Raw genomic sequence first — 24,263 nt, 5'->3', positions numbered from 1 at the left:
TTCCATTTCCTTACAAATGGGGCAATGTCATTCTTTCTGATAGAGGCATAAAATTCCATTGTGTAAATGTACCACATTTTCCTGATCCATTCGTCTACTGAGGGGAATCTGGGTTGGTTCCAGATTCTAGCTATGACAAATTGTGCTGCGATGAACATTGTTGTGCTGGTGGCTTTACTGTGATTTTGTTTGTGGTTTTTTTGGATAGATACCCAAAAGTGGGGCTGCTGGGTCATAGGGGAGTTCTATATTTAGCCTTCTGAGGAATCTCCATACTGCTTGCCAGAGTGGCTGAACCAGTTTACATTCCCACCAACAATGAAGTAGGGTTCTCTTTTGGCCACATCCCCTCCAACAATTGTTATTGTTAGTTTTCTTGATATATGACATTCTTACTGGGGTGAGATGGAATCTCAATGTTGTTTTGATTTGCATTTGTTTTATGGCCAGTGATGTAGAGCATTTTTTCATATGTCTCTTGGCCATTCTCATTTCCTCATCAGAGAAGTTTCTTTGTAGGTCTTTAGCCCACTTGATGAGGGGGCTATTGGTTCTTTGCAGTTTTGTTTTGGATGAAGGTAATTTTTTAGTTCTGCATATATTTTAGAGATGAGGCCTTTGTCTGTTGAATGTCCAGTAAAGATCTTCTCCCAGTCTGTGGGCTTTCAGTTTATCTTGAGAGCTATGTCCTTTGCCGTGCAGAAGCTCTGCAGTTTGATGCAGTCCCATTTGTCCAACCTTTCTTTGATTTGTAGCCTTTCAGGGTCTTTGTTAAGGAAGTTCTGTCCTGTGCCAAGGAGCCCAAGTGTTTCTCCTACTCCTTCCTTTAGTGTTTTCAGGGTGCCTGTTTTGATTTCAAGGTCTTTAATCCATTTGGAATTGATTTTGGTGCAGGGTGATATATAAGGATCTAGTTTTAGTTTGTTGCATGTGTTGAGCCAGTTTTGCCAGCACCACTTGTTAAAGAGGCTATCTTTCTTCCATACTATTGTTTTAGCTCCTTTATCAAAGATTAAGTAGGCGTAGTTCTGTGGGTTCAATTCTGGGTCTTCAATTCTGTTCCATTGGTCTTCAGGCCTGTTCCGGTGCCAATACCAAGCTGTTCTTTCTGCTTAGGAGTGTTTTTGCTATTCTAGGTCTTTTATTGTTCCATATGAATTTCTGGATTGCTTCCTCTATTTCATTAAAGAATGGTGTTGGGATATTAATGGGTATTGCATTGAATTTGTAGATAGCCTTTGGCAATATTGCCATTTTGATTATATTAATCCTCCCAATCCAGGAGCATGGGAGGTTTTTCCATTTTCTTAGTTCTGACTTAATTTCATTTTTCAAGCTTTTAAAGTTCTCATCAAAGAGGTCTTTCACTTCTTTGGTTAAGGTTATTCCTAGGTAAAAGTTTTTGGGGGCTATTGCAAAAGGAGTTGCTTTCCTGATTTCAGCCTCGGTCTTCGGGTTGTTAGCATAGAGAAAGGCCATTGATTTTTGAAGGTTTATTTTATATCCTGCAACTTTGCCAAAGTTTTGGATCAGCTCTAGTAGCTTGGGGGTAGAGTCTATGGGATTCTTTAGGTATAGGATCATGTCATCTGCAAAGAGAGAAAGTTTAACTTCATCTTTTCCTATTTGGATCCCCTTTATATTCTCTTCTTGCCTAACTGCTCTGGCTAGGAATTCTAGTACTATGTTGAAGAGCAGGGGAGAGAGTGGACATCCCTGCCTTGTTCCTGATTTTAAAGGGAATGGCTTTAGTTTTTCACCATTTAGAGTTATGCTTGCTATTGGTTTGTCATAAACTGCCTTGATTATATTCAAGAATGTTCCCTGGAATCCCAGTTTTTCCAGGGCTTTTAGCATAAATGAGTGCTGGATTTTATTGAACGCTTTTTCCGCATCCAGTGATAAAACCATGTGGTTCTTTACCTTGCTCCGGTTGATGTGGTGGATTACATTAATTGACTTGTGTATATTAAACCAGCTTTGCATCCCTGGGATGAATCCAGTTTGATCGTGGTGTATGATTATTTTGATGACCTTTTGAAGTCGATTGGCCAGAATTTTGTTGAGAATTTTTGCATCTCTGTTCATCAGGGAGATTGGTCTGTAGTCCTCTTTCCGTGATGAGTCTCTGCCTGGTTTTGGGATGAGGGTTATACTGGCTTCATAAAATGAGTCTGGTAGTGAACGTTCTCTTTCAATTTCATTGAAGAGTTTGAGAAATATTGGAGTGAGTTCTGTTTTGAAGGCCTTGTAGAATTCTGCGGTGAATCCGTCTGGACCTGGGCTTTTCTTGGATGGGAGATCATTGATTGCTGTTTCTATTTCAATACTGGATATGGGTCTGTTTAGAAGGTTTAAGTCTTCATGGTTGAGTTTGGGGGTATCAATTTTTTCTAGGAAATCATCCATTTCTTCCAAGTTCTCGAATTTGTTGGCATAAAGGTTTGCAAAATAGTCCCTTATTATTTTCTGAATTTCGGTTATTTCTGTGGTGATGCTACCTGTTTCATCTCTTATCTTGTTTATTTGAGTGTGCTGCCTTCGTTTTTTGGTCAGGTTTGCCAGGGGTCTGTCTATCTTGTTGATTTTTTCAAAGTACCAACTCTTTGTTTTGTTGATTCTTTCGATGGTTTTTTTTGTCTCTAATTGATTTAATTCTGATTTGATTTTAATTATTTGCTTCCGTCTATTGACTTGGGGTTTGGCTTGCTGTTCTCTCTCCAGAAAATTAAGGTGCTTCCTTAAAATACTGAGTTGCTGTTTCTCCAGTTTGTTGATGTATGTACTCAGAGATATAAATTTTCCTCTGAGTACTGCCTTTGCTGTGTCCCAAAGGAGCTGGTACTTTGTGTCCTCAACTTGGTTGAAGTCCATAAACATTTGAATTTCCGTTTTAATTTCTTCAATGATCCACTGATGGTTCAGCAGTGTGTTCTTTAGTCTCCATAAATTGTGGGATTTTCTGTGGTGGCTGAATGAGTTGAGCTCTAATTTTATTCCATTGTGGTCTGAGAGAATGCAGGGAATGATTTTGATACTTCTGAATTTGTACAGATTTTCTTTGTGCCCTAAGATGTGATCTATTTTGGAGAATGTTCCATGTGCTGCCGAAAAGAATGTGTATTCTGTCCTTGCTGGGTGGAATATTCTGTAGATGTCGATTAAGTCTAGTTGGTCTATGCAATTGTTTAGTTCTGTGGTTTCTTTGTTCAGTTTTTGGCGTGTTGATCTGTCCAGAGGTGATAGTGGAGTGTTAAAGTCCCCCACTATCATTGTGTTTGGGTCTATGAATGTTTTTAGAGCCAGTAGTGTTTGTTTAATGAAGTTGGGTGCTCCTGCATTTGGTGTGTAGATATTTAGGATGGTTATTTCTTCCTGTTGGAGAGATCCTTTTACCAGTATGTAGTAACCTTCTTTGTCTCTTCTTACCTTTTTTAATTTGAAGTCAATTTTGTCTGATACTAGGATTGCAACTCCAGCCTGCTTATGGGGGCCATTTGCTTGATAGATTTGTTTCCAGCCTTTCACTTTTAGAAGATGTTTACTTTTGCTGGATAAATGTGTTTCTTGGAGGCAGCAGAAAGATGGATCTTGAGTTTTGATCCAACTTATGAGCCTATGTCGTTTGATTGGAGAGTTAAGTCCATTAATGTTGACAGTTAGGATTGAGAGGTGATCGTTTGTTCCTTTCATTATCACTATCTTGTTTAAAGCTGTGTCTTCCCATTTCTTGATCTAGTGTTTACTAATTAGGGTTCATTTCTCTGTCTGTGTTGGGATCTTGATTATTTTCCCTGTATAGTACATCTTTAAGGATTTTGTGTAAAGCTGGTTTGGTGGAGATATATTGTTTCAGATTTTCCTTATTGTGGAAGACTTTTATTTGACCTTCGGCTATGATGGAGAGTTTGGCTGGGTACAGAATTCTTGGTTGGTAGTTATTTTTATTTAGAGTTTGGTATACTTCATTCCAGGCTCTCCTTGCTTTCATGGTCTCTGCTGAGAAGTCTGGGGTAATTCTGATTGCTTTTCCTTTATATGTGATTGTTTTCTTTGCCCTAACAGCTTTGAGTATTTTTTCCTTGCACTCTGCTGAAGCTGTTTTGATCACAATGTGTCGGTGGAAAGTCCTATTCTGGTCTGGTCGATTTGGGGTTCTAAATGCTTCTTGTATGTGTATAGGCCTTTCCTTCTGGATGTTTGGGAAGTTCTCAGCTAATATTCTGTTAAGTAGGTTGCCTATCCCATTAACCTCTTTCTCCAAGTTTTCCTCAATACCTATTATCCTTAAATTGGGCTTCCTGATCGTGTCTTGAATCTCCTGTAGCGATCTGTTTTGTTGCTTGGACTGGATTTGTATTGATTTTTGATCTTTCCCCATAGAATCTAAGGAATCTTCAGCTCCTGAGATTCGATCCTCTGCTTCAGTTAGTCGGGACTGTAGGCTAGCTACTTGATTTCGAATCTCTTTTCCTTCTGACTGGTCTTTCCTGATGATTTCCATGTCATTTCTTAGGTCTTGTATGGACTTCTTTACTTCATTAACTTCATTACTTTGGTTTTGAGTGTTGTCTCTCATATCTTTAAGCTGGGTAGCTATCTTTTCATTTGACTCTTGAAGCTCATTTATCTTTCTATTTGTGGATGCCATGAAATTCTCCATTAATTTTTGCTTTGCCTCCTCACGCTCTAACATAATTGACTGAAGAGTTTCAAACTTTTCATTTATCATGTTTATCAGTAGATTTTGTAGAGCATTTTGGGGGTTTTCTTCTACGTTTTTGATTGACTGCTCTGCTTCCTGCTTGTTTTGAGTGGGGGATAAGACTTCATTGTTTGCCATCTTTCTTGTGTAACTTCTGCCCATTTGAATTGGGAATGCCTGTCTACCAGCACCTGTGAGCACCGTTTAAGACCCAAAGCAGCCCTTACCAAGCACTGTTGTGTAAATCTTACAATTTCACAATTATATACAGATAACTTGTATACCTGTCTATAAAGTTAGATTTGGTGTTCCTAAAGAATACAATTTCAATATAACAACTGATCCTGGGCCCTGTATTCAATAGTTACTTATTTACTGTTACAACCCTATATGCAATTCTTGTTTTTATATTAAGTTCTTTTAGGACTGGCTTTCTCTATGAACCCCTTTGATTAACTCGTATTAAGCTGGGATACCCTCTATCCAATAACCAGGAGTCAATGGAACCTGGAGGTCCAGGCAGCAAGTCAGGAGGGTAAGTTGGAGGTAGTAAAGAGAATAGAGTAAAATGTATTGGGGGGGGGGGTGATTTTGGTTTAGTTTCAGTGACGTGGAAATGTGGAGAAGAGTAGAATCAGTAGAAAGAACAATGTTAAAATGACAGACACTGGAGAGTTAGCAGAAAAGGGTGGAGGTGTTATTTATAGGAAAGTAATTTTTAAAGGAAGAGGACGCAACGAGAGAAATAAAGTAAAAATACTGGAAGACAGATACACAAAACAGAGAAAAATTATTTAAAAAGGAAGCATAAGTAAATAAAAAGGAAAATAAGAGAAAAGGAACAGCCCAAACAAATAAACAAACACAAAAAAAAAAAAACTTGATAAAACAAACCGGTAAAAATGGAAAACAAACAAACAAAAAACAAACAAACCAAAAAAAAAAACAACCAATGATGTTTCAGATGTAAGAAAATTAAAAAAAAATGTTTGAAAAGAAAAAGAAAAAGAAAAAAAAAAAGGAGTCCTCCTTGTTTGGGTGGATTCTCCCCAGTTTCTGGTTTCCCTGCAATGGACTGCAGTCTATTTTCCTGATTGGCTGGTTTGACTTGATTTCACTTGGCAAGGGGTGGTTCTGTTCTGACCTTCTCCCCTGCTGGTGCAATCGTGGGTCTCTGAGGTTTGCACAGCTTGCAGGCAGGCCTTGGGCGTCCTCTGTAGATGGGGAGGTGAACAGTCTTAGGAACTGTGGCTCCTCTGTCTGCTGTGGGGCCACTGCCTTTGATGCCTGGACTTGACTAGGCTGTGAACTCAGCAGGGCGGGGCACCTCTGGCCTGTTTTGCTCCGCTGAGAGTTGCTTGCCTGAGGGAGGCGGCCTCCTTGGCATAGGTGGGTATGGAATGCAGCTCCATTTTGGGCTGGGAATTCGCTTCCTCTGTGATGGGACCGTTTAGCTGTCCCAGGAACTGTTTGTTCCTCCATCTGGTGTTTCCGTGCCCCCGGTAGCTGCTCGAAGCTTTTGCTTTAAGTTTAGAAATTCCGGCTGGCAGGGCGGGGCACCTCTGGCTAAGCCCCGGACTCGCCTCCTGCCAGGACAGGGGGCGTTCTTCTGGGCGGAGCTAGTTCTCACTGATTCCTCCCCTCCTGCCCTTTTCAAAGATGGCTTTTTTGACCTCGCTTTCCCCAGGCCCGCTTCAGTTCCAGTCTGGTCTGACCCTATGCCAGTGGCAAAGATGGCGCTTTGCTCTGGCAGTGGGGACAGGGATGCCTTCCAGAAGCTGGACTGTGGGCACAAGCGAGAATAATTTTTTGTGGGGTACTCACGCTATCTCTGCGATGTCAGGTCCTCCGTGCTCAGCTGCCGTCTGGAGTATTTAACGCTTTAGCTATGCGGAGTGCGGGGGGGGGGGGGGGGCCGTGCCGGGCACTGTGCCGGAGCCGGCGCTGGTGCAGCGGCAGGACGCCGCCCGGAGCTCAAATCTGTGTTTTCAGACCAGCAAAGTCGATTTTTCCTTCCTGTTCAGAATCCCTGTACTGTTAGAACTTACTTTGGCTGTCTTTCTAGGAGTAACAGTTTCTATGTGGTGAGAAAACTACGATATCGGAGGGAGCTCTGCAAGGGCTCTGCCTCTCCTCCGCCGTCTTCCCCCAAGTCCCCAACATGACTTTTCATTTCTTGGCTTAGTTTCTGGAAGGGGTGTGAGGCTTTGTCAGAAACATTACAGTCACAATAGATTCCTGTCTGTGTCAGTCAGCTTTCCAACTCTGCAATAAAATACCTGAGATGAGCAACTTTAAGGAAGAAAGGGTTATTTTGGCTCGTGAGGAGAGGGTTTAGCCTGTAATTGCTGGGCTCCATTGCTTTGACATTTAGGGAGGCAAGATTATGGAGCAGATCTGCTTACCTCATGGTGGCCAAGAAGCAGAGAGATAGAAAAGACTAGGACACACCAATATCTCCCTCTAGGACAAGCACTACAGTGACCTAACTTCCTCCCATTAGGCTCCACCTCTTAAAGATCCCACTACCTCCCAAAGGTCCCGTCACCTCCCAATAGTGCCACATGCTGGTGACCTGGCCTTTAGCATGTGGGACTGGGAGAGGGATATTTTAGACCCAAATTATAGTCTTTTTTTTCTTTTCCAGATAGACATTCTAAGTCCCCAGTATCCTCACCTTTTCTACCAAATGGAAGTTGAAGGAGCAAATAGCTACAACAAAAGTGCCAGACTATCTCTGTAGGGTTACAAATTCAGGCAGTATGTATTTGCTGAAGATAACTCTTGCTAAAAAAGTTGTTCGAGCAATCAATAACCAGTCAGGGATTTTAAATGCATTTACAGGACTAAAAAATATATATGTTTGAAAATTATTTACCTCACTCTGAATGAACTATTAATTGACAAAACTAGGCAGGTAATTAAACTCTGTACCTAATTACAGAGAGAAAAGGGCATTCTACTTGGCCAGGAAGGTAGCAGTGGGATTTGGGGTGCCTTAGTAAAGACCCCAAGTAAGTCTAGGAAGGTGGGCCACATGTATGCTATCATGTCATCCTTGAACAAGTGGCTTTTTGTGGCTTGAACAGTGTGTGTGTGTTGGGGGAGGGGGCTACTAGAGCTTAAACACAGGGCCTAGGCACTGTCTACCTAGGGGTTTTTTTGTTTGTTTTTTACTTAAGGCTGGCACTTTACCACTTAAAACTCCACTTCCAGAATTTTGGTGGTTAATTAGAGATTAAGAGTCTTGTAGACTTTCCTGCCCAGGCTGGCTTTGAACCACAATCCTCAAATCTCAGCATGGCCTGAACCTTACTCTGGCCTAAATAACAAACATTTACCTTCTCATGGCTCTAGAGACTGGAAGTCCCAGACCAGACCTCTGGTTGCAGGACTGGTTTCCCTTGCAGCCTCTTCCTGGTTTTTTCCATGGCCTTCTTCTCCTCCTTCTCACTGTCTGGCTGGCAGGTGGTGCACTTGTCACTCTGTCCCCTGGTGCTTGCGTCCCTGTTTCAAGAACACTAGTGATATTGGACTAGAGCCCCACCCTTATACCTTCCTTTAGCCTTATTCACTGCTGCTTGGGTTCCTATCTCTATATACACATTGCTAGTTGGGGCTTCACCTTATGGGTTTGATGCAGGCACAATTCAGTGCTTAAGAGCACTGCTCTGGCTACCAACACAGTCACCTCCCAGCCACAGGAAGGGAGAAAACAGCCCAGAACACCATCTTCCCTTTAAGGTCTGGCAGGACATTTACACACATCATTTTCACCCAAAGTCATTGGCCAGTCCTAGTCACATGTTACTCCTAGTCACAAAGCAGGCTGGGTAGTAGATTCTAGGGCTCACTGCCATTAACCTGCTTGGATTTTCCTTCAGAGGAGACGATAGATGTTAGAAGATAACCAGTAGTCACAGCCACAGTTGGAAATGCTGTATTTTCTGGTAGCCTTGAGTTGATATATTGGTTTTGGTCTTTGTCTCCCTTACCCATTTCTCTTTTGTCCCTTTTCTTTCCCTTCCAGAGTGCTGGCTCCAATCAGGTACATTTGAAGGATGCCATATGGTGTCCATGGAGACCTAGCTGCCTTCTCTCTTCAGAAAAGAGAGATAGAATGTGGGAGGGGCAAAGCAATTTGTCACTGAAAGATAGTTAGAAGGCAATAAGGGTCACAGAGAACAGCTATTAGACGGGCAGATGGGTCCTGGCTGTTAAAATCTTCAACCACAGCATCCTTGTGGGGGTGAATGTTTCCAGCCTGTAGACTTCTGATGTTCTTTTTTTCTGAGAAACTGGCCCTGGCATCCTGCTTCATGTCTCCTGAAAGTGGAATGAGTCCTTCAATTAGCATTGGTCATCTAGTCCCTACAAAATTGTGCAACTTCCTGCTATTCCTCCTGAGATAATCTAGCCAATTTCTGCTTTGGGGGACTTTGCTTTAAAGTTCCCAGAAAGCTTTAGATGAGTCTCTTCCTTCACTCCTTGGTGAGAACTCTCTATTCCTTACTTACTGGGCAGCTATTTAAAAGTTCATCTTGTCTCTTTTAGCCCCATTTGAATTAAAAAGCAGAAAATACTTTTTCTGCTCCAATAGTGGTCTAGATCCTACAGAGCAGAGATATCAAAGACCCTGGGTCTAGGCAGGCCCAGAGCAATCACCGCTGCTTCTCCACAGAAACAAACTCAGGAATGGAGAGCAAGCAAGTTAGTTGCCTGCACTCACAAGGTTGTTGAAAACAGTCTGCCCTCTTTCCTACTGCTGGTCCTCATTGGGTTGATGTTTGAGTGGGATAAGGAGGGCCAGTGTGAGGAGTAAGGGGGCGTCTTCTCTTGGCCATGAATCGTGTTTCAGTATGTTACTTACTCTCTATTTTCCCCCAATGAATGAATAAGATTACTCTGAGACTCCAACTAGAAGAAACACACACACACACACACACACACACACAAGCCACACAAAATCTATAAGGAGACATGTATACTAATATTACATAATAATTCTTTGCAATAGCGAAGGCTAGAAACAACCTGAATGCTCAACAAAAAGAGACTAGTTTACTATATAATAGCTACTTATATCCTGGACTTTTCTATAGCAGTAAAAATGAATAAACTGGAAATGCCTATATTGACCTGGATGAAATTCCCAAGTGTTCTATTAAAAGGGGATTAAACTGCAAACCAATGGTTCCATCTATTCAACAACTGAGACTCCACCACCACCACCCCACCACAGTACAACCTATGGTGTTGGCATGCCTATGTGTGTGTGTGTGTGTGTGTGTGTGTGTGTGTGCACGCGCACACACGTGCGCCCCGCCAATATTGGAGCTTGAACTCAGGATGAACTCGGAACCTGGGTGCTGTCACTGAGCTTTTTGTGCTTAAGGCTAGTAGCGTTCTAGCACTTGAGCCACAGCTCCACTTCCAGCATTTTGTGGTTAGTTGAAGATAACAGTCTTACCTACTTTCTTTCCTGGGCTGGCTTTGAACCATAATCTTCTGATGTCAGCCTCCTAAGTAGTTAGGAATACAGGCATGAGTCACCTGACTTAGAGCACTACAGCTCTAAGGTGGCTGGAGGAGGGGACAGTGGAGGAGGGAAGGAAGGGAAGAGGAGAGAAGTGGAGTGGAGGAGGGGAGGAAGGGAGGGAGGAGGGAGAGACAGGCTATTTTCATCTAGGGCCTGTGTAGAAAATGGCTCCATCCTCTCAGGCATACAGCAGCTGTCCTGGGCTAGGGTAGTTAGATAACATTCACCATTAAGATCACCCAGCAAATTCCTTCTTCTCCCCTGCTTCCTCTTGCCTTCTTCCCCTGCTCTCTTCCCCTCCCTCTCCTCCCCTCCTTCCCTCCCTCTCCTCCCTTCCTTCCCTCCCCTCTCCTCCCCTCTTTCCCTCTCTCTCCTCCCCTCTTCTTCAGCAAAGTCTAACTCTGAGACTGGAGTCTTGAGGCCACCACAGTGAGTTAAGCACCCATTGTTGTTTAAAATGAGCTTTTCCCCCAAACAACAACATCCACCCTGGTCACTGAAACCCAATTAGTACTGTGCAGCTGGATCTGGTTTAGAGCAAGAAGAATCTGTTTGAAAAAACAAACACAAAATGTGGCCCAGCTGGGGGCCACAGTTTGGAGAACTCTGCCTTGTAAATGAAGCAGGCTGTTTCTAGCCCAATGACTATGAATGGCAATAGGGGTTTGTAAATCACCTCACCCTATGGATCTATAGATCACCAATCCATCATCGTTGAATCAATAGAATTGACCAGGAATCTAAAGGCTCTCTTTTCTGTCACTGAAAGTAGAGATTGACTTGTGGTTGCTTGAGGTTTTCTCCAAAGACTGAGATAACTGGGAATTTCCTGCTAGAGTGTCAGAAGGGGGGTGGGGGGGGTGGATTCTGCAAATGTTCTCTTGTGATGTCTGTTTGTTATTACTGCTTTATTGATTTTGTTAAGTGCTGACTGTGTCCTGGGTGCCTTTGCCTAGCTTCCATCTCTTCTCCAGAGTCCTGATAGAGGTAGTTGGCTTAAAAGGGAAATGGTTCCCCTCCCCCTCCCTTTTTAGTTTAATTTTCTTATTGTTATAATTAAGGTGTTAAACAGAGGAGTTACCATTGAGTATATTTCCTTTTGGGCAATGTCACCCCTTCCTTCACTTTCCCCCAGTTTCTCCCTCTTGTCCCTGCCCATCAGTTACACAGTTCATTTTCAACATCATGTCTAGTGAGTACCATGCCTACATTTGTTCACCCTTCTTCCCTCCATCCTTGTTTTACCAAAGGTAGAAAGAAAGGTGATATAAAAATGCCATCTTCCGGGCTCCTAACAATCATACACAGATTGCCCTAAGTGTCTAAATCTTAACTTGCTTTCTGATTAAAAAACAGGGGTCATTGCAAATTAGAGCAGATCTTTAAAAAAAAAAAACAAAAAGTACTGCATATGCTGAGCTCCATTACCCAGTCCTTTGCATTTTGTTTTTGAGATAAAGTCTTGCTAAGCTACACAAATAGACAAAATCTGGTGGGTTGTGTGTGTGTGTGTGTGTGTGTGTGTGTGTCTATGTGCGTGTCTGTGTGTGTGTTTCAACAGGTTAAACTCAGGACCTCACACTTGCTCAGTTTACATGCTCAGTTCTCACAGTACCACTTCAGCCATACCTCGAGCCTAGCTTTTGGCTGATTATTTTGGAGATGGAGTCTAGAAAACTTTCCTGCTTGAGTTGGCTTCAAACCTCAGTCAGCCAGATCTCAACCTTCTGAGTAGGTAGGTTTACAGGCATGAGCCACTGATACCTGGCTAAGTCTGATTTTTCTCAATACAACTTTCTTTTATTCTTCCTCTCCATTTTCAGTGTACCCTCTGTGCCCAAATCCCCTTCAAGACAGAATTAGATGGGAGCACCTTAAGGATATAAAGACTCTTTCCACAGAAAATGGAAGCCCAGTTTTCCTGTGAACTGATTAGGGAAAATTGCAGCCATCTCAGGCAGTTCAGTACAATGGAGCTGGACATACAAAAAAGCAATCATCCAGCCAACACTCACTAGGATTTTGAGCAAACACCTAGTTGGCCCTAGGCCTTGTTTTCTTCAATGATAGGACAGAAGAATCCTTTGTGAGCCAAGAATTGAGCAACTGACAACGTTAAGGACAGATGTCTCAGCTTCACAGATAGCATGACTGAGTATGCAGTTGGCTGAATTGACTCAATGGCAAAGCTGTTCTGTATAAAATTATCCCAGGAATTTGCCTAAGTTTCCATTAAAAACCTACGATGTAAGCCAGGCACCAGGGGCTCACACCTGTAATCCTAGCTACTGGGGACAGTGAAATCTGAGAATTGTGATTCAAAGCCATCCTGAGCAGTAAAGTCCCTGAGACTCTTATCTCCAGTTAACCACCAGAAAGCCAGAAGTAGCACTGTGGCTCAAAATGGTAGATCTCTAGCCTTGGGCAAAAAGCTCAAAGACAGCACCCAGGCCTCAAGTTCAAGTTCCATGACCAACTATATATATGGGATGTATATATGAAATATATATGTATATATATATATATTAGGAATACACACACACACACACACAGTAAGAAAGCTTTGTTTTAACACTTGCCAATGGGGTAAACTCTTGGTTTATACACTTTCTATTAACATTGTGAAATTTATTTACACAACATATTGTACATAGATATAGCAAAGATAGTTAATAAGTAAGCAATTACAACCCAAATTACAACCCAAATTACTGAATATTAGGGGTAGAGATGTATTGTCCCATTCTGGGAAAAAGAGCCAATCAGTGATCATAAATATTATATCTGCTCTCTGAAAAAGAGCTTTTTCCCCCCCAGGCCTCCCTGACTCATGATGCACATGAGAGTCTGACTAACCCGGCAATCAGGGTGACAGGGGAGATAATGGAAGCAACAGAGCAGAGAGCTGTCTCAGCTGGGCTGGCATCCCAGCCTATGCGTGACTCAACGCAGGAAGCTTACAGGCTGAATAGGTGCCTCTCTCTGCCTGTCAAGTCTCAGCATAAAGATCTGAGCAGCAGAGGAATGAAGACCCAGTCCCCAAGTCAAGCCCTGCCCCTCAAAGACATGCTCCCTCCACTTCACCAATCAGATTGAACTGTGACTCCTGATCTCACCAATCAGAATGATCATACACTCCACATCTCACCAATCAGATTGGCCATCAGAACTCCTATTCGTAATAGCTATATAGAAATCCCTGAAAACCAGAGTGAGTGGTTCCATATGCACTTTCCTCTTAGACCAGAAATCCTTTTCCAATATGAATAAGAAAAGGTGTTTCCTGATTATGCAACAACACAAGTAAATATGATCCCTGTCTGAATAAATTTGCTTGTAGGCACTCCCAGTGATATCCAACATATGCTAGCCAGGACCCAAATTAAGAGGAGGATCAGGAAGGGTGTGGCTGGTGATGAGGCAGTCTACTTTTGCAAATTTATATAAAACATGAAATAAGCATACTCTCAGAATATTTTTTCTGAGCAATTTGGGGCAAGTATATTCATTGTTAGATTTTACAACACACTCTTCCCCCATAAACTAATGTTCTAACTAAACAATGTTTGTTTTCTCAAAACTGGCCACCAAAAGGTTTTATACCAATACAATTTTCTCTCTGGCCTATTGTTTGCATGCAGAATGAATTACAGGCTCTACCAGGGAAAACCAGAAATACATTGTCATGGCATCTGCCCCCTGGAGCTCCCAGCACATCTTCCCTGGGCTGCAGAACAACTGTCCCAGAAACAATAGAAAGTGGCCCTCAGAAGGGAGGGCTTGAGGATGTCTGAGACACAGCCACCTCGGCGCAACTGTCTGCATCTGGCTAAGAACATCATGTTCCTCTCCACAGATGTTTAAAAGAAAACTCAAGTTTCTTAAGTAACCTAAATTTGGATGGATTAAAAACAACCTTCTTCTCATTTAATTACTCGTTCCTATATTAAAATTTTAGAATCTGTTATGTACCAGGAACAAATAGAACCTTTCATGGAAAGAAACTCAGCTATAGATGGAGGGGTGGGTATGGATTTGTAAATTGCAAGTTAGATATTAAGCAAATAGGCAAGTAAATAACACACAGCCAAATTGTATTAAATGCCACAAAGGAAATGAGAGCAGAGGATAGGGGATAGAGCAGGGATAGAAACGGGCATTGAGCTGAAAGTGAGAATGTTAGGCAGGGAGAGGGAGAGAGAGAGAGAGGGGAGAGAGAGAGAGAGAGAGAGAGAGAGAGAGAGTCTGTGTGTACATGTACACATGTGCATGTGCATGTGCAGGCTCAAAACAGATGGACCATGAGAGAAGCAGGGCTCAGAGATGATGAAAGTAGAATGTTCCCAAAAGTGCCAGCAGCTGGGCTCAGTGTGACCCTAGCTTATGGGAGGGAGGGGGGCTGAGGTAATGCTGGACTTGAGCCAGGATATCTTATGCCAAACCTTGGGGACCAAGGGAGGGGTCTTGTAATTCAGCCTGAGTACCTGGAAAGCCCAAGGTTTATAGATAAAGTAGGAGATGGCTCCTTGCCTAGTCCAGCTGGAATCTAGGTTGTAAATTTGGGAGAGTTTTGGGCAGGAGGCAAAGCAGGGAGATCCTAAAGTGGGAAGAGGACTGCAGAAAAATAAAAGGGAGTAGGAGGAGGCTCAGCCATCTTCAGTGATGGAATCAGGACAGTGCTGGGCAATGCTGTACATTTTGGAGGGGGAATGGGTGTGGATGTGGGGCTGGAGGACAGGGTTGGGTGAGGGGGGCTCCCAAGCTGCACCCCAGGGTACATGAGAAGGCCATGTACAAGATGGAGGTACAGAAGATGGAGCACAATGAGAAGGTGGAGAGTTGTTTATGTTCAAGACAACTGGTAGGCCAGGAGCTGGTGGCTCACATCTCTAACCCTCACTATTCATGAGGCTGATCTGAGGATCTTGGTTCAAAGCTAACCCTAGCAGGAAAATCCATGAAACTCTTATCTCAATTAACCAACCAAAAGTAGCACTGTGGCTCAAAGTGGTAGAGTGACAGTCTTGAGTGAAAGAACTCAGGGACAGCACCTAGGCCAAGTTCAAGCCCCACAATCGAATGCAGTTAGAACTCTTGCAGATGGCTCTGTGTGTAGGAGCTGTTGATACTGAGGCAGCGTGCTCTGAACTCCTCACTGCCCTTCACAATGGTTGGTATGGATAGGGAAAGTAACTTATGACTCAGAGCAGAGAAAGTAAAAGCATCAGTCTCTTAACAGTTCAAAGTAGCCCTATCCTTTTCTTTTCTTGGTGGTACTGAGATTTGAACGCAGGGCTTTCCACTTGTTGAGTAAGTGTTCTACCACTTGAGCCACACCTTAACCCTTTTGAGTTATTTCTCAGTCTTGAGCTTCTGTCAGGAGCCAGCTTCAAACCACAGTCCTCCTCCCTCTGCTTTGAAGTAACTGGGGATTTAGTAACTGGGATTGCATCACTACACCCACCCCCGAGAGAAGCCATTTTCTATCTCTTATTACATGTTTTTACCCTGAGAAATCTCATAAGAGTGGGAATGGGTCTGAGAGGAAATAAGCTCAGGTTCAGACTTCAGCACATTTAGAAGACTGAAATGTTCCTCTATATTTTTACATTTCCCAAGTTGAGCATCCATTCTGCCACATGCACCAAAAATGAGGACATTTCCTCTGCACTAAACTGGTTTGCAGGACCTCTAGGAATGGCATCTTTTTCCTCTGTCTATGGTAAACCTTTCACTTAACAATTAGGATTTTAGTTACCTGAGGACAGTTCTGCAGAATTGGAGCCTGACACTCACAGGCAAATCCTGCTTCAAGTGGAAAGGTCACTCTCTACAGCTGTGGTGTCAGAGCACACTCAGTCCTTCACGGGGTGACCTGCCAGCAGTGAGTCAGTTCAGCTCTGCAAAGGGCACATTTGCGAGGCTAAATTAACACATCCTGTTTCTCATCCACAACTTCTCTCTGTTTCCACTTTATAACAGTCAGCTGCCTTGTTTTCATGACCATGCAAAACAACATTTTTTTTTAGGAGTGTGTTTTTTGTCAACCCCAGAATGGACTCAACTTTTGGAACCAAATCAGTCGGGACTCACCCAGATGCTCACTGGAAAAAAGGAAAAATAAAATCCACCGATTTGCCTCTCTGTATGGAAAAGCAGGGAAGCAGAAGAGTGCTTCATATCAACTTTCTCCTCATATTTCAGTTTTTCATTTCTTCTGAGAAAGTTGAAGAGTCCCCTTCAATGATTAGCAACTTCCTTACCAAAGACCCGCCCCCCAGGCCTGTGAACACATTGAACACTGTGCTAACTGTAGCCCAATGGGAACGACGGTGTCGAGATACCTAAGGAGACGCTGCCTCCTTGCATCTCTTCCAGAGGACCACTGCTAACTCCAATGGGTCTGCAGTCAGTCATGAGAACAAACAGCTGACCAACTTCAAGTTGAAAGGCCTGTATGGCTTGAAGAGAAAATTATCCCAAAGCTGCACAATACCAAGTCCAAAGTGAGCAACTGCTCTGATGTCCCAACTTACAGATTTGTATAGACAATTTGGGTTCTGCCAACAGGCATCACTTCATCCTCTAACTAACAGCTTTGCTTTCCTTTGAATGGTGGCCAGTTGCCAAGACCTAGCACAGGAGAGCTAATTGATCACAAGTGGAAGTAAAGCTGAGAAAAATAAACAACAATAAGTAGGACCAAGCTTGACCTTAAGACTTAGAACAGGCTGTCAATTTCTTCTCCCCACTCACTACATCTGCAGTGGAAGGTTTCAGGCCCAGAACTTGATCTCATTTATTCCCTGAGTTATTGATGAAAAGAAGCTCACAGTTAATCTCCTAAAACTATAAGGACAGGCAATGAGATATGAGGAGCATGGTTTGAAGCCAACTCAGGTGACAATTTTCTGAAACCTTATCTCAATTAACTACCAAAACTCCAGAAGTAGACCTGTGGCTCAAGAGGTAGAGCACCAGCCTTGAGTGGAAAAGCTAAGGAGAGAGGACTCAGACCCCAAGGTCAAGCTCCAGTACTGGTGTACATGTGTGCGCATGCGCACGTGCACACACACACACACACACACACACACACACACACACACGACAGATGAGTTATTACATGGCTACCTAAAACATACCCAGAGGCCCAGGGCTTCACAGCTATGTCCCACATCCTGGTCTGCAAGCCAGACTCCCACTACAGAGGTGAGACACAGCCACCTGCAGGATGAGAGAAAGCGGCAGACGCCAGTCTCCTATCTCATGTTGGATAGCAGACAGTGATCCTTGCATCTCTGGGGAGATACCACTCTGCTAACTAATGCTCTATGTTTCTGTTGGGATTTTCTCTCCAAAGCTAAGTCTAAAGTAGCCATGACTAGAGCTGTAGGCTGTTCCAGTGATTTACAGACACACACTTGCAAAAGTGCATTGTTTCCCTAGGTTTTTGTTTTGTTTTGTTTTGTTTTGCAGCAGCGACTCCACCCCACAAATCCTCAATCTAGAGGATCTGTAAAGCAGTCTACAATGATGAATAGAACAAAACGGAATACTGCCAGTCTGGTAGTTAGCACAAGAACTGGCAGACAGTAAGTGCTCAATGAACGATAGCAGGGAGCGGCTGGCACTGCTGCTGATAGTGGTGATGGTTGTGATGGTGGTGTGAGAAGAAGAAATCCTTTGAGCAATTAGTCTATATTTTTAGATCTGGAAGTCTTAAATAGGCATCAGCTCATTCTTCATGTTGTCCCAGGCCTCATGATGGCCTGCAGGCACAGTGACCCTGTTTGTTTCCTTGTTGATTTCCCTTCCCTGGCTCCATGCTCCTGTTCCCATTGACTGCAGGAAAACAACATCCAGGAGCCGCCAAAGGTGAACAAAAGCATCCTGGCTCTTGGCTTGAACCAGAGGAAGTTGCAGGGTGCCTCAGCCCATCCAAACCAGAACACATTTGTCTCTGCTAAGAAGAGCTGCTCCCCTGAAGGCTGCACTCCCTCCAAGCCCCCACGGACTTCTCTCTAGCTAGAAGTCTGCTCTTCCCACAGCCTGCCATCAGGGCAGTGGAGGTACTGGGGGGGTGGGGGGGGCGGCAAAGTGAGTGGTTCCCAGGCATGTCTGGAAAAAGACAGGGATCGAGGAACAGTATCCAGAGCCATTGCTGAGCCAGAAAAGCTCAGCTGCCAAGGAGATTGCCCCCTGCCTCATACACCTGGGAACCTGTCGCAGTGCAGCAAAGGTAAGGCCTGCATCCATACAACCTCCCTAAACTTTGCTCTTCACACACACGCAGTAGAGGTAGACATGGGATCACTAGTCATATCTCCTTTACAGCCATAGAAAGGACTCTGTGTGGTCAGAAGAGTTTCACAGCAGAGCCCTATTGGCAGCTGGGGCTGACAGTGAAAAGAATGTAGATGGAGGACTTTATCCTCCACCTCTATTCATATTGATATCTATGTGTTGAAAACCATGAAGTCCAATCCAACACCATTGAATTTATTTCCATGCATGTCATTCCCTTCCCTAACATTAACAGATCCTGGCTCCTGTTATCCTTAATATATTTATTTCTTTAATCCTTAAGTTCCCCCAAACCAATTACTATCTTGAGCACTGCCACATTTCTCAAACAGAAGACCTCCTCACCCAGCTTAGAATCTGACTCTCTGTTGGGTTCTCTCTCCCATCTGTTTCCAGCACAGGTCCTCCATAATAGCTTTAAGGACTGTGGTCATGCTAGGGATTTGTGTATGAACAGATGGGCCCCATTCAAGAGGGCTTGACGTCAATGTGTCAACTTTACCATGGTAAGAAAGCGATATTCATTCAGTAGAGAGTGTACTTCAGGCACCGCATAACAATTCTGTTTTCACATAGTACTGCATCAAGGAGACTGCATGGGTTGTCTGACTCCTACTGTCAACCAGGTCTTGTGGGAGATGCAACAGTAGGCTGTGTTCTGAGCACATTTGAGGTAGGCTCATGTAAGCTAGGATGTCTGGGATGTTAAGGGAGTTAAATGGATTCAGCTTCTAATATTTCAACACATGATGGATTTATGATGTAAAACTATTGTAAGTCGAGGAACATCTGCATCATGTTATCACTGTCTTTGATGTGGGGGGAAGAGCAGTCTCCTCCATACAGATAATCCAGGTTCCCAGCACTGGGTCTATAGGAGCCTCATTCATTCTGCTCCTTTATTCTGCTTCACCTGCATGAACATGCTCTCTCTCTCTCTCTCTCTCTCTCTCTCTCTCTCTCTCTCTCTCTCTCTCTCTCTCTCTCTCTCTCTTCAGGTATCAGCAACATACCCAGGGTGCAAATTGCTCTTTGGGCAATCAATTGGCCCTGTTTCTATTCTACCAAGTCCTCCTCTAGCTTCTCCTCGTGTATTCACTCAACAACAGATCAGAATGAAGCACTTTTGGGTACCAGGAACATAAAGAGTTTAAATCCTGGTCTCAGTATTTAAACCTGACCTCAGGAGCCAATGTAACCACTGTGGAAAGCAGACAGGGAGGGTCACATGTAGTGAGGCCATCTCAATAGCCAGCCATGGTAAGTACCCGAGGCAAATGCAGTGTGCTGAGAAGAGCTGCCTGAGGGATCCTCAGTGAGCAAGGGTAAACAGGTAGAGAAAGCCTAGAAGAGAGGCAGAGAGAACTGCATGTAAAAAGGGTAGAGTAGGTGGTAGATTTCAAGAGCTAACTCTGTATGGCTGATAAGAGGTAGGAGAGGAGCTGGACAAGCTGGTTGAAAGACATATGCTAGGCCAATGTGGCTAGATTGTGAACATCAGGACAAGAGGCTCTGGAGCCAGAATTTCTGGGTTCAATCCTAATTCTGAGACTTACTACAAACTCTAGGATAATAGGCAGTTTACTGCTCTGTGTCTCCGTTTCTTTCACCATCAACGTAGGCTCATGGCAGGCATAGTGGGGCATGCCTGCAATCTCAGCACTCAGGAGGCTGAAGCAGGAAGATTGTCAACATGAGGCCAGTCCAGGCTACCTAGTGAAACTCTATCTCAAAATAAAACAAAACCCCAGAAATCTTAATTACACTTACCTTCAGAGATTGACCTGATTAAATTTGTGTTTGGCATGATGCAAACAAACATGCACAGCACATGAAGCTGATGGTAAATATTAGATGTTACAATTTTCCAAAAGGTAGATCAAAAGGGTAGGGGGCACTAGCAAGGCAGAACACCAGAAAAAGAAAAAGAAAGAATCAATTAGTTGAAAAAAGACACATTTGAAAGAATAAAATTTGGCATACTAAAAAACAAAATAAAACCCCTGTGAAATGGTAATCTTGAGGGGGGAAAAACCAGAATCTTTCAGTCTTGGTGGCTTACTGTTGTTCTTGGGCGGGGGGGGGGGGGGGAGTTGATTAACTTATTTATTTAATTTTATTGTCAAGATGCTGTACAGAGGGATTACAGTAAGGTAGAGAGTACATTTCTTCTATTCCATATTTTGGGGGCTGAAGCAGCATAACCTTTTCCTTATTTTGGCCTTGAAAAGTCTTGGGACTGCCCTGCATGCTAATGAGACCTCTTATCACTCGCCATTACTGTTGGGAGCAGCCTTTGCCTGGCTCAGTGAGCTCTGGGCTTGATAGAAATGGTCACAACCTCTCTGATGCCCTAGCCACAGAAATACTGCCCAAAGTGAAAGGGGATCATCTTGAAATTCAGTTCTTGTCACAGCAATCTGCTCTTCAAATACATTTGTGGGGTAAAGGGACAGGGAGTGGAGTACTTGAAAATGCTCTGTGAGCCTTGTGCAGGTAGACTGAGCAGTCTAATGTCCATGGCCTTCTCATTCCTGTGCTGAACTCCCAGGCCAGTTCTCAGATTGCAAACAGCCAAAAGTGGAAGAGGAAAAAAATGCTAATGATATACTCAAATTCTCAAGCTTCTGTGCCTCAAAGCAGAGTGTCACGGTAGCCCCAAAGTGAGAGAGAACATTTACAAATCACATACGTCGTAAGGGTTCAAAATATTTAGAATGTGCATAAAGAACTCCTATCCACTCAACAACAAAATGACCCACTGTAAAAAAACAAAAATGGGAAAATGGCTTAACAGACTTTTCTCCAAAGAAGAGACAGAAATGGCTAAGCAGTGTATGAAGAATTCTCATCACAAAAACTATCAGGCAAACAACAAACACAGATCAGAGAATGTTGTTCTTCGTGCTGAGGGGTGGCAGAGATGAGTCTGACCCTAATCAAAAGATACAGAAAGCTCTAAAGTAAGGTGAATGTATAGAGATTGACAATGGGTCAGGTGACAAAGTGAGTTTAATAGATTAATCAGGGAAGATCTTTCTGTTTTCCCCAGTCCCCACCAAGCCCTATTACCCTGACTTACCTACTTCATAGACTGCTTATCTTCCTGGCAAATGGAGAAATGTGAAATTGTGAGTTCAACAATAAAATGATGAAAAATCTAAACAAGATGTTGAATTAAGAACAGGACCAATAAAAAATAGGAGTAAGAAATAAAAACCAAGCATGGATACCATGAGTCTTCTTGATTGGTAGAGTCAAGTACCACATTTTTTCAAGGGACCAGTACAAAAGAAAGACATCCCCAGTGGCATCATTCTCATTTTCAGAATGGAGGAAGTGAGACTTTCACAGGTTCAGGCTGTTCTCTCTGTACTGGCAGGAGACATCTACCCTTGGGCTTTGTGAGGGAAGCTATTCGACATAGTGACACATGCACACCAGTGAGCACTGTCCCGTCATTCCTGACACTCTTTCAAAGCACTTTTGTTGAGACAGTAATAAGCACCAAGTATGAGATGCAAAATAAGTAAATAAATGCCAGGCTTTTTCTCTGATGTCATAGAGAAGAGATGAGGGCAAAGCCAAGGGGATGCAGTATCTGATTTCAGTTCCCAGTGTTGAGAAGAGTGGACATGTGTCTGCCTGTCTGTCACTCAAACTATCTTCCTTCTATAAGTCTTGCTTTTCTCAGCTGCCCAGAAAAGGAGAAAACCATAGTTCATAAGGACATGCCTCAGTGCCACTGTTCCTATTACATAAAGGTAATTTCCCTATTTTCATATTCACATTTCCATATTTCCATATTCTCATTAGAGTAAGAGAATCCTCATGCCTTTTCTGGAATAGCCCAATGGGGGACCACCATTGTGAGTGTCCATAGACATCTGGGAACGCAGATCTGCCTAAGGAGGGAGGGGGAAATTACAAAGTCTGTTCATTCATCTTGTGTGTAAGATGGCTCCGCCCCTCTCCTGGGCATCTGCTTCTAGAATGTTCCTAGGGAGCTCTTGCGTGAATATACCTCTTATGCATCTCAAGAGTTCCCAAGCTGAAGAAGTCCCTCCCTAAATTCTGAGAGTGTTAGCACCCTCCTGTATTCCCAGGTGCAGAGTGTATCTGAGCTCCCACGGGTGCTCCAGCTTGAGAGAACACACAGGTAAAATGGAGTTAAGCCAAATTTGGCTCTCATGCTCCCTGGCTGACCCCACTATCACCTCCCCACACAGACCTGCTTTGTGCTGCTTTTAATCTTCCCCAGACTTCCTCTAGCCATCACCACACCTCTGCGTTTGGCTAAGTGTGCCCTCTGAGCCAACCTCACAGAACTGGTTCTCTGGGTTTGGAACAATGACCTTCACCAAATGCCCGGAGCAGCTCCAGCCTGAGCTTCCCAGTCTGTGCCTGGCCTCCTGGCAATGGGCCCTTCAGGTGTCACATGACCTCGCCACCTAAAAGGTTACCCAGATCACCTGACATGCAATCCCACTAGGTCCTGGAATGGGGCATCCCTTGGGACCCTGGGATTTTCTCTGTAAGTCTCAGCTAACGCAGTGTTCAAACACAAACTTCATCATGAAACCTTTTCACAGATAGTATACTGACTCACAGGTACATAAATATTCTAGCTTTTAACACATTCTTTTAACTTGAACACTTTCCATTTATTTCTTTTATCACTGGAGGGAAATACAAAACAGTGAGTTCAGCTTAGCCAATCAGGGTTTGTTTTTGAAGGTCAAGGGTCATTGATGCTAAGACTTCTAGTCTTAAATGACTTCTACTCATTAAATGCATGAAATGTTTTTGTAGACTAATAAAATTTGTCCCTGAGTGGTGCACAGTAGCTCGGAAACAGGCCAGGAGTGGGGCCAGGTGTTGGGTTCCCAGAATGAGGCTGAGTGTCACTTACTGAAGTGTTCCCATGTGCCACACACCAGCAAACTCAGCACAGTTTGACACCTCATGATGAATTCTCAGAATACTAAAAAGTCTGCTTGTTTCTCAGATAAAGGAGCTTTAGCTTTAGCTTTAGTTTTAGTCTGTGATGCTCCAGTCCTCTTCACAGGGGAAGAAGGGAGGCCAGGGCAGAAGGCAAGAGACCTCAGACATCCAGTCATTCATTCTTCTCATCTCACGACCCACTCTCTAGGCCTATGCCATTGTCAGGTGAAGGAATGAAACCCCTTCATCACACTCCCCATCCATGTCACTCTGTCCATCCTGGGTGACGGCTGAATAAACCGTGAGAACCAAGGTTTCTCAGTCATGCCGTCACTGGCATCCCAGCCTTCACAATTTCTTTGTTGCCCAGCTACCACCTTGGTCTTTGACTAGAAGCCAGTAACATCAACCCAAATTGTCTCCAGGAAATGCTGCTGGAGGGAACAATTACCCCATTACCCTAGAACACACAGAGGCAAAGGGAGATTACAGTTCCATAGAGATGACGGTAAAAGTCCCCAGGGAGGTCTCCAGGACCCCTGGGAATTCCTCAAGTGGAACAGATCTTCACATAGAGCTGTGGTACCATTCTGAACTCCAACTAACAAGAATGAACAAAATTCTAAACAACCCGAAGCAAGCCTCAGGCCACACTGGTTAGCAGGTAGTTCCACAGGGATCTCTCTAGAAGACTCAAGGTCAGTATTGGCCTTCTGATTGCAAATGTCCTGAGGCTGCCTAGATTCCATTATGCTCTGCCTCTGCCTTGCC

The sequence above is a fragment of the Perognathus longimembris genome, chromosome 16, assembly GCF_023159225.1.
Source record: "Perognathus longimembris pacificus isolate PPM17 chromosome 16, ASM2315922v1, whole genome shotgun sequence".
Lineage (NCBI taxonomy): Eukaryota > Metazoa > Chordata > Mammalia > Rodentia > Heteromyidae > Perognathus > Perognathus longimembris.
Note: the sequence above shows the minus strand (reverse complement) of the source record.